This window comes from Carlito syrichta, unplaced genomic scaffold (genome assembly GCF_000164805.1).
Source record: "Carlito syrichta isolate Samal-C Ts95f unplaced genomic scaffold, Tarsius_syrichta-2.0.1 Scaffold301894, whole genome shotgun sequence".
NCBI lineage: Eukaryota > Metazoa > Chordata > Mammalia > Primates > Tarsiidae > Carlito > Carlito syrichta.
The window spans coordinates 122,524-132,528 of record NW_007245990.1 but is presented as its reverse complement, the minus strand read 5'-3'; positions in this window follow the sequence as shown (position 1 = coordinate 132,528).

The following is a 10,005-nucleotide window of genomic DNA, read 5'->3' as shown; positions in this document are numbered from 1 at the left end:
TACAGTGAACGTGGGGTAGGAATTCATATAGTAATAGTTCTTTTTGAGTTTTTTTTTAATCTCTTGGGTCTCTCATCATCATATGGACGGCCTGTTCAGAGTAAGACCCTCGGTAATACCCCTTGTTTGATTTTCACCAGGGACCAGCTGGTCTTGAATCTTCCTCTGACACTCAGTGGAGAGCGATTTCCTAGCCGGGCCGTAGAATCCTCTAGAGACCATTCCAGCTCCTAATATTACTCAGCTGACCCACCTATCTTCCAAATAGGGTTTCAGAGGAACTTTATTTATTTATTTATCTATTTATTTATTTTAAGAAATATAGAACCAGGCATGGTGGCTCATGCCTGTAATCTTAGCACTTTAAGAGGCCAAGGCAGGAGGACTGCCTGAACCCAGGAGTTCAAGATCAGCCTGGTCAACATAGCAAGACTTAGTCTCTACAAAAAAAATTATTTTTTAATTAGCTGGACGTGGTGGCACTCCCCTGTAATCCCAGTTACTCAGAAGGCTGAGGCAAGAGCATCACCTCAGTCTAGGAGGTCAAGGCTGCAGTGAGCTGTGATCATTCCATTGCACCCCAGCCTGGGAAGCAGAGTAAGACCCTGACTCAAAAAAAAAGAAAAGAAAAGAAAAGAAAACTATCTATTGCAGCCTAGAAAAGTCTCTAGAGACCAGAAGGGGAATAAACAGAAACTAAGGATAAAGAATACTTTCCAATGATCTCCAGATGTACGTAATTCATACGAGTGACCCCGTGTGAATAATCACCAGTAATTGAGACTAGAAAAAAAATTAGCAGCCCAAATGCTTTCCATTCTGAGCAAGGATGAGTCATTGCAGGTATAAGATAGCTTTGTTATGTGGTCCAACACGCAAAGTAAGATGTGGCTGTTTGTCTTTGAGGCTTTGTCACATCAGGTGGGGCCTTGGGACATGCATTCTGTTTGGAGGCCAACCCCACAGCCGGAGGGTGGGGCTTAGCTGCCACGGCACCAACAGCGGGTGAGACCGCTGAGGGACACAGTGACACTGCTGCCTTGCGGTTGTGAAAACCTTTGAGTCTTTGTTCCCAGGCGGCTCATTTGAATGTACTCTGCAGGGTCAGGAGCAGGCCTGGAAAGCCTCTATCCGATGTAGGTAAATAAGGAGTGTTGCCATAGCATATTAAAATGAACTGGAAAGGTAGGGTGCAGTGGCTCATGCCTGGAATCCCGGCACTTTGGGAAGTAGAGAGAAGAGGATCGCTTGAGCCCAGGAGTTCAAGACCTGCCTGGGCAACAGGTACTGAGACCCCATCTCTACAAAAAATAAAGAAGTTAGCCATATGTATTGGTGCGTACCGTCCCAGCTACTCAGAAGGCTGAGGCGGAAGGATGGCCTGAGCCCAGGCTGTTGAGGCTGTGGTGGCCATAAGCGTGCCACTGCACTCCAGCCTGGGTGAAAAGGTGAGACCTTGTCTCTAAAAATTTTTCAAAAAGAAAAACAAGGCCAAGCGCAGTCAATCAATCAATCAATAAAATGAAGTAGACTGGATACTTTTCAAGGTTTGTCCAGCATTCACTTGCTCACCAATTATTCTATGCTACCTGCCTTTGCCAGGCCTATGGACATGCTACAGATGTGAGTTTTAGTTCATATCACTAAGGTTTAGGAAAGACCCTGTTCTTCTGTGTCTGTAAATAGTTATATTTGTTCAGGACCCCCATACACTCAGGAAATTCAATCTCAAGAATTTGGGGATGAGCAGTAAGACTTTTCCTAGGGTCAGACAAGAAGAATTGGCACCATGAGAGCATTCTAGAAGGCCCTCTGACCCCTTCTGGTCAGTGTTGAGATGTTCAGTATCAAAACCCACGTGGTCCCTTGAGAGCAGTGGCCCTGGGCCCAGACCTTCCTGAGGCAGGAAGTTGAAGGCATAATGACCTTCCCCGCAGGGGACTCTGTGGCTTTTCTGCCACGAAGTCTCCCCTCAGCCTGGCTGTGGAAGGGAGTAAAGTGCTGGTCTTTACTACCCCAGGACCGCACACCTGGGCCCCCAGGCTCTCTCAAAAAGCTCCAAGCCTTCCCTACAGGGTTGCCCCTCTTCTCCCTTTCTCAGCTGGGTCCTTTTTTTTTTTTTTGAGCTGGGAGGTCTGACTCTGTCAGCCAGGCTGGAGCATAGCGGCACAATTGCGGCTCACTGCAGCCTCCACTTCCTGGGCTCAGGTGATGCTCCCACCTCAGCCTCCCTAGCAGCTGGGACTACAGTTACACGCCACCACGCCCAGCTAATTTTTTTTTTTTAATTTTTGACAGAGACAAAGTCTTACTATGTTACCCAGGCTGGTCTCAAACGCCTGAGCTCAAATGATCCTCCTGCCTCAGACTCCCAAAGTGCTGGGATTACAGCTGGAGTAATGTTTCAGACTCCTGCTTCATGCTGTGTTTCCGAACTCTCTGTTTATCTCAACAGTGCCAAAGTCATAAATAATCCTGGGGGTAAGGACACTTGGTGACTTTCTTGGAATGGGGGAGGAGGAACACCTCTATTCATTCAGACCACTGAAAGTTGCAAGCCTTAACATCTGGGTGTGGTTTTCCAGAAGTGACAGTGCTAAGGACAGACTCTGCCCTAGGGAATCTCATACCCTAGACAGAAGCAAATAAAGAAGTCAGTAAGATACAGCTCACAGGAGAGACCTTGCCCTAGAGGTTGGCAGGAAGGCCTCCCTGGAGAATGTGGTTATGGGCACTTCAATAGGACTTCTGAGATGGGAGTTAAGCAGGACTGGTTTTCTGGGAAAAACAAGGCTAACCTTTCTTGTTTTTTTGTGTTTTTTTTTGAGTTGGAGTCTCACTGTGTTGCCCAGACTGGAGTGCGGTGGCTGCTCCCGGTCACCACAGCCTCGACCTGCTGGGCTCCGGCGATCCTTCCGCCTCAGCCTTCCGAGTAGCCAGAATTATAAGCACGCGCTACCATGCCCGGCTGATTTTTGATTTATTGTAGAGATGAGGTCTCGCCAAGTTGCCCAGGAGGATCTCGAACCCATGGGCTCAGGCAATCCACTCACCTCAGCCTCCCAAGGCGCGAGATTACAGGCTGAGCCCGGCTACAAGGCTAACCTTTCAAGACCAGTGACTGAGACAGCTTGTCTAGACAGGTGGATGGCCTGGTTTTCCGATCCCCACAGAGAAAAACAGGATAGGGTTGAGAACCCATTAGAGCCAGCTAGAACCAAGATGGTGACTGATTTGCCTGCTACTTGACCTTGCCCCCCATGACATGCTCATTATACTACATTAGCATGCTAGGTGACATGCCCTCCAGCCCATGACAGTTTTGACCTTGTCCATTTATAGTCACAAAGTGGGAGAAGCCCAGTTCTTAGAAATCTCTCTTTCCCAGGAAGTCTATGAATATTTCACTTCTTGCTTAGCATATAATCAAGAGACAGCTATAAAAATAAAACTGAGCCGGGCTCGGTGGCTCAGCCTGTAATCCTGCGCCTTTGGGAGGCTGAGGTGAGTGGATTGCCTGAGCCTGCGGGTTCGAGACCCGCCTTGGCAAGTGAGACCTCATCTCTACAATAAATCAAAAAATTAGCCGGGCGTGGTAGTGTGCGCCTGAAGTTCTGGCTACTCGGAAGGCTGAGGAGGAAGGATCGCCGGAGCCCAGCAGGTAGAGGCTGCGGTGGCCAGGAGCGGCCACTGCACTCCAGTCTGGAAGACAGAGTGAGACTTCAACTCAAAAAAAAAAAAAAAAAAAGTAGCCAGGCATGGTGGCACACGTCTGTACTTGGGAGGCTGAGGACGAAGGATTGCCTGACCAAGATGGTCGAGGGTGTAGTAAGCTGTGACCGTGCCACTGTACTCTAACCTGGGTGACAGAGTAAGACTCTGACTCAGAAAAAATTAAATTTACTTAAATTAAAATCTAAAAACCCAGCAACGCACAACTGCTGTTTCTCTACAGAGCAGTCTGGGCTGCTCTGCCTGTGAGTCACTGCTCTCGATCATTTCATATATCTATTTCATTCTCCTGCTGAAACCCTAGCAATGTCTGGGGGCTGCCCTGCCTGTGGAGTGGCCTGCTTTCCATTCCTCTTTCCTTTTTTTTTTTTTGAGTTGGAGTCTCACTCTGTTGCCCAGACTGGAGTGCAGTGGCCGCTCCCGGCCACTGCAGCCTCGACCTGCTGGGCTCCAGCGATCCTTCCACCTCAGCCTTCCAAGTAGCCAGAATTACAGGCATGTGCTACCACGCCCGGCTGATTTTTTGATTTATTGTAGAGATGAGTTCTTGCTGCCCAGGTGGGTCTCGAACCCGCGGGCTCAGGCAATCCACTCACCTCAGCCTCCCAAAGGCGTGGGATTACAGGCTGAGCCACCGAGCTCAGCTTCCTCTTTTCTTTGAGTAAACTATCTTTCACTTTTCTTTGGTGGTTTGCTCTTGAATTATTTCCTATGTGAAACCAAGAACCCAATTGGCCTCTCAGGCAGGACCCAACTTTGGGGTCCCCCATCCTCTGTCAAGGGCTGCTCTTGCCAACACTTGGACATCCAAGATGCCCCCACACACCATGCAACTTCCCTCACCAGGAAGCCCCCCATAGCCCCTTGTGCAGGGCAGAAGAGGTGCTTGTGGTGAGCTCTGGGCTCCTGGATCTCAATCTAGATGTCCACTTGTGTCTCAGTTCATCCATCCCCACCCCTAGGGCCTGCTGTTCTGGTGGCCACACTGCATGGTGGACTCTCCACCTTCCCCAAGATGCTTGCTCCCCCTTGCTGCCCGGGAAGTTGCCCATCTCTTGTTGTACATCTGTGTCTCTGCCCAGTGAGGCTGCTGGAGACATGGCACATTGCACAGGATAAACACATGCTCTGCAACAGACCGCTGCGGTCTGAGTCCTGGCTGTACCACTTCTCAGCTGTGGCCTTGGCCACATGACCTAACTCTCCTGGGCCCCATCTTTCCTACCAGCAAAGTTGGGATAATAGTATATATTTCTAGGGTTGTTTAAAAGACCCTGCAACTAGTTTGTTGGGAAGGAAAGAAGGAGGAAGAGAGAGAGGAGAGGAAGGAGGGAGGGAGGAGGGAGAGAGAGAAAGGGGAGGGAAGAGGGAGGAAGGGAACAGGGAGAGGGAGGAAGGGAGGGAGAAAAAGGAAGGAAGAGGAAGGAAGGAAGGAAAGAAGGAAGAAAGGAAGGAAGGACAACATAGCAAGACCCTGTCTCTTAAATAAAAAGGTGATAAGAGCCCAGAAGAGTGCCTGACACATTGCGTTTAATAAGTGTTAGTTATGGATATTAATTTATGTACATATATATGCATAGTGGGTATACACACACACATACACACACACAAAACAGGTGTCCATTGCTGATCACAACAGGAGCACAGATGGTGGGAAACAAAACTTGCGCTTGGCAGGGCTTCCAGGAGGAGGTGGCCCCAGGGCCCAATCTTTATAAATGACTAAGAGAGGGGAGGAGATACAGAGGAAGACTGACGCTGGCTGAAGCCACAGCACACGCAAAAGCATGAGGGGAGAGGACACCAGCACTCCATGGGTCCCTCGGAGGACCTGAGATAGCGGTGCTGGAGAGGCAGGCAGAGGTCCAGCCATGCAGGGTATGGCTGAGGAACCCAGACCACACCTGAGGCCCACGCCAGGCCCAAGGCCAGGCAGGGCCTGTGTGAGCAGTTTTGAAACTGATCAGGCTCTTTCACCACAGAAACAAACAGGCAACTGGGCCGAAGTTAAAAGCAGACAGGCAAGGCTTTACTGGGGCTTCTGTCCAGCAAAAGGGGAATGGCTTCCACCAAAGAGGTGATCAAGCTGCTCCCCAGCAAAGAAACAGACAAGCTTTAACCAGGTGTCTCCAAAAGTGGGGGCTTCTGGCCAGCCACGGCGGCTCATGCCTATAATCCCAACATTTTGGGAGGCTAAGGAAGGAGGATCACTTGAGCCCAGGAATTTGAGACCAGTCTGGGCACCACAGGGAGAGCTCATCTCTACACACACACACACACACACACACACACACACACACACACACACACACACACACAAAGTTGGGTTTGATAGCACACCTGTACTCCTAGCTACTCAGGAGGCTGAGTCAGAAAGATCACCTGAGGTCAGGAGGTCGATGCTGCAGTGAGTCATGATGGTACCATTGCACTCCAGCCTGGGCAACAGAGTGAGACACTGTCTTAAAAAAAGAAAGTTGGACATCGGTGTACTGGAGGATGATTCAATTATATCACAAAACCAAGCAGGAAACTGTTCTGTTCAGATCTCAAAAAGGCAGAAGCTTGTTTCTGACTTCTGGTAATCCAATGTGACATTAACAATAGAACTAGACCCCTTTAAGTTGGAGGGGTAAAGGGAATGAAAATAAAATAAAACACACTTGGGGGAGGAGCCAGTGAATCCATGGGGGAGCGTGGTCTGGGAGGACTAACTGGGAACACAAACAAACCTCCACCACAGTGCTATCTTGACAGTCTTGACACCAGGCTTGTTCACTTATGCATTCAGTCAGAAAATGTTTACTGAGCTCTTTCCATGTGTTACTAAATGCCAGAGGTGTGGCCAGGGTCCTGTTCTCCCCTACAGAAAAGACAGTGATTATGCCAGGAAGGAGGCTTTGATTTGGGTGATATCAGCCAAAGAGAATGTGAGATTCCTTCTCAAATTTGTCTTCTCTTCCTGCTGAAGTCAGAGGTTTATATAGTGGGGCAGGAATGTAGAAAACAAGAATTGACAGCTAGGTGCAGTGGCTCATGCCTATAATCTCAGCACATTGGGAGGCCAGGCCAGGAGGGCTGCTTGAGCCCAGGAGTTTGAGATCAGCTTGGGCAACATAGTGAGACCCCATCTCTACAAAAAATCAAAAAATTAGCCAGGCTTGGTGTTGCATGCCTGTAGTCCTAGCTACTTGGGAGGCTGAGGTAGAAGGATCAGCTGAGCCCAGGAGGCAAATGCTGCAGTGAACCATAATCATGCCACTGCAATCCAGCCTGGGAAGTAGAGTGAGCTCTAACTCAGAAAAAAGAAAGAAAGAAAAAAAGAAAGCAGGAATTGAAGAGGAGTGAGGAGGAGAAGCTGGCAGGCAGGAGAAGTCAGGTATCTCACTGTCTGGATGTGGTGATCTGATGAGTTTCAGTTCCTTGATGCCATAGGCTGAGGGCTTGTTTCCATGGAAGGAGCTCAGATAAGACAAATGTATGTTTCAAGCTTTAAGACTGGGAGGATCAATGCTTATGTTCATTCAAAAAGCCATACCCATTAGTTCTATGGGGAAGTTGGACTGGTTCTCTAGGTCCCAGATGCTAAGTATGAAACGGTGGACACCAGCTCCTTCTGACCCTTAGGAGGATTCACTGAAGCAGGGGACCAGGTTTTCAGCAGATGAATGCATTGATCAGTACCCAACAACAACTTGTGATGCAGACTGTGAGGGAATGGTAGTGACCTGTGCTCCAGTCAGGCCTGGGTAGAAAAGAGCTTTGTGACAGAGGAACAGCAGGAGGTTGTGGATGGGAAAGTGATGAGTGCCATTGTGCAGGATGGAGGCCAGACCTCAGGGGACCACTAGGAAAATGGGAGGAAGACAGGCCTTCCACTGAGGCCCACAGCCTCTCCCTTCAACACTCGGGAGCCCAAGGAGATGGGCCCAGGGAGGTCTCACAAGGCTGGGGTAACTGATAAGGGTAGTAAGGCAGCCCAGGTGTCATGGCTCCCCCAAATGTCATGGCTTCCCCAGGTATCACAATTCCTCCAAATGTCATGGCACCCTCAGGTGTCATGGTTTCCCCAGTGTCAGTAGCTCCCCCAGGTGTCATTCATTCCCCCAGGTGTCAGGGCTCACTAAGGTATCATCGACTCCCCCAGGTGACATTTGCTCCTCCAGGTGTCAGTGGTCCCCCAGATGTCAGCAACTCCTCCAGGTGGCATTGACTCTGTCAGGTGACATCAACTCCTTCAGATGACATCAACTTCCCTAGGTGTCATTGGCTTCCCCAGGTGACATCGACTCCCCTAGTTGCCATTGGCTCCTCCAGGTGACATTGGCTCCCTGAGGTGTCATTGGCTCCTCCAGGTCTCATTGGCTCCCCCAGGTGACATTGGCTCCCCCAAATGTCATTCACTTCCCAGGTGACACTGATTTCCCCCGGGTGGCATCAACTCCCTCAGGTGTCACAGTTTCCCCAGGAGACATCGACTCCCCCAGGTGTCAGTGGATCCCCCAGGTATCAGCAGGCTACTCCAGGTGACACTGACTCCCTCAGAGAACACTGGCATCCCCAGATGACACTGACTTCCTCAGTTGTCATCAACTTACCCATGTGACATCAACTCTCTCAGGTGTCATTGACTCCTCCAGGTGACATCGACTCCCCCAGATGTCTTTGGCTATCCCAGGTATCATTGACTCCCCCAGGTGTCATCGACTCCCGCAGGTGACATTGACACCCCCAGGTGACATTGACTCCCCCAGATGACATCAATTCCCCAAGGTGACATAGACTTTCCCAGGTGTCATCAGATATCCCAGGTATTATCAACTCCCCCAGGTGACATCAACTCCCACAGGTGCCATCGGGTTCCCCAGGTGACATCGACACCCCAGGTGTCATTCACTCCCACAGGTGACATTGACTCCCCCAGGTGTCAGCAGATCGCCCAGATGTCAGCAGCTACTCCAGGTGACATTGACTGTCAGTTGACATTGGCTATTCTAGGTGATGACACCCCCAGGTGACACCAACACCCCTAGGGGACAACAGCTCCCCCAGGTGTCATCGGCTTCCCTAGGTGTCATTGACTCTCCCAGATGACATCGACTCCCCCAGGTGTCATCAGCTTCCCCAGGTGATGTTGGCTTCCCCAGATGACATCAGCTCCCCCCGGTGTCATCAGCCTCTCCAGGTGTCATTGACTCACCCAGGTGACATCGACTCCCCCAAGTGACATCGACTCCCCCAGGTGTCATCAGTTTCCCCAGTGACATCGGCTCCCCTAGGTGACATCGACTCTCCCAGGTGACATCAACTCCCCAAGGTGACATCAGCTCCCCCAAGTGACATCGACTCCTGCAGGTGTCAGCAGCTTCCCCAGATGACATTACTTCCTCTAGGTGACATCAACTCGCCAGGTGTCAGCAGCTTCTCCAGGTGACATCGATTCCTCTTGGTGACATTGACTCCCCCATGTGACATCAGCTCCCCCAGGTGAAATCAGCTCCCCCAGGTGTCAGTGATACCTCCAGGTGACATCGACTCTCCCAGGTGATATCGACCCTCCTAGGTGACATTGACTCCCCAAGGTGACATCGGCTCCCCCAGGTAACATCGGCTCCCCCAGGTGTCATTGGCTTCCCCAGGTGACATTGACTCCCCCATGTGACATCAGATCCCCTGGTGACAACGGTTCCCCCAGGTGACATTGAGTCCTCCAGGTGTCATTGACGCCCCCAGATGACACTGACTCCTCCAGCTGTCATCGACTTCCACCGGAGATATCAGCTCCCCCAAGTGTCATCAACTCCCACAGGTGTCATCGACTTCCCCAGGTGACACTGACTTCCCCAGGCATCATCAGCTCCCCCAGGTGTCAGCAGCTCCTCCAGATGACTTGACTCCCCCAGGTGACATCGGCTCCCCCAGATGATATCGATTCCCTCAGTTGGTATCAACTCCCCCAGGTGGCATCGACTCTTCCAGGTGGCGTTGGCTTCTCCAGGTGACATCGACTTCCCCAGGTGACATCAACTCACTCAGGTGTCATCGGCTCCCCCAGGTGTCATGACTCCCCCAGATGTCAGAGCTTGGGAGGCTGGAGGCAGAGGTGCATGGGAGAGAGCAGGGCCAGAGGCCTCCCTGGCCAGGCTGAGCTAGCTGGCCAACTCCAAGTCCCCCGTGGCCCTGCCCAGGGGACCTTGAGGGCAGGCTGGCGCCGGGAGCTGTAAAAGGAGTGCAGGATGCGGTCACCGCATCACTATGTGATAGTCGGGAGGC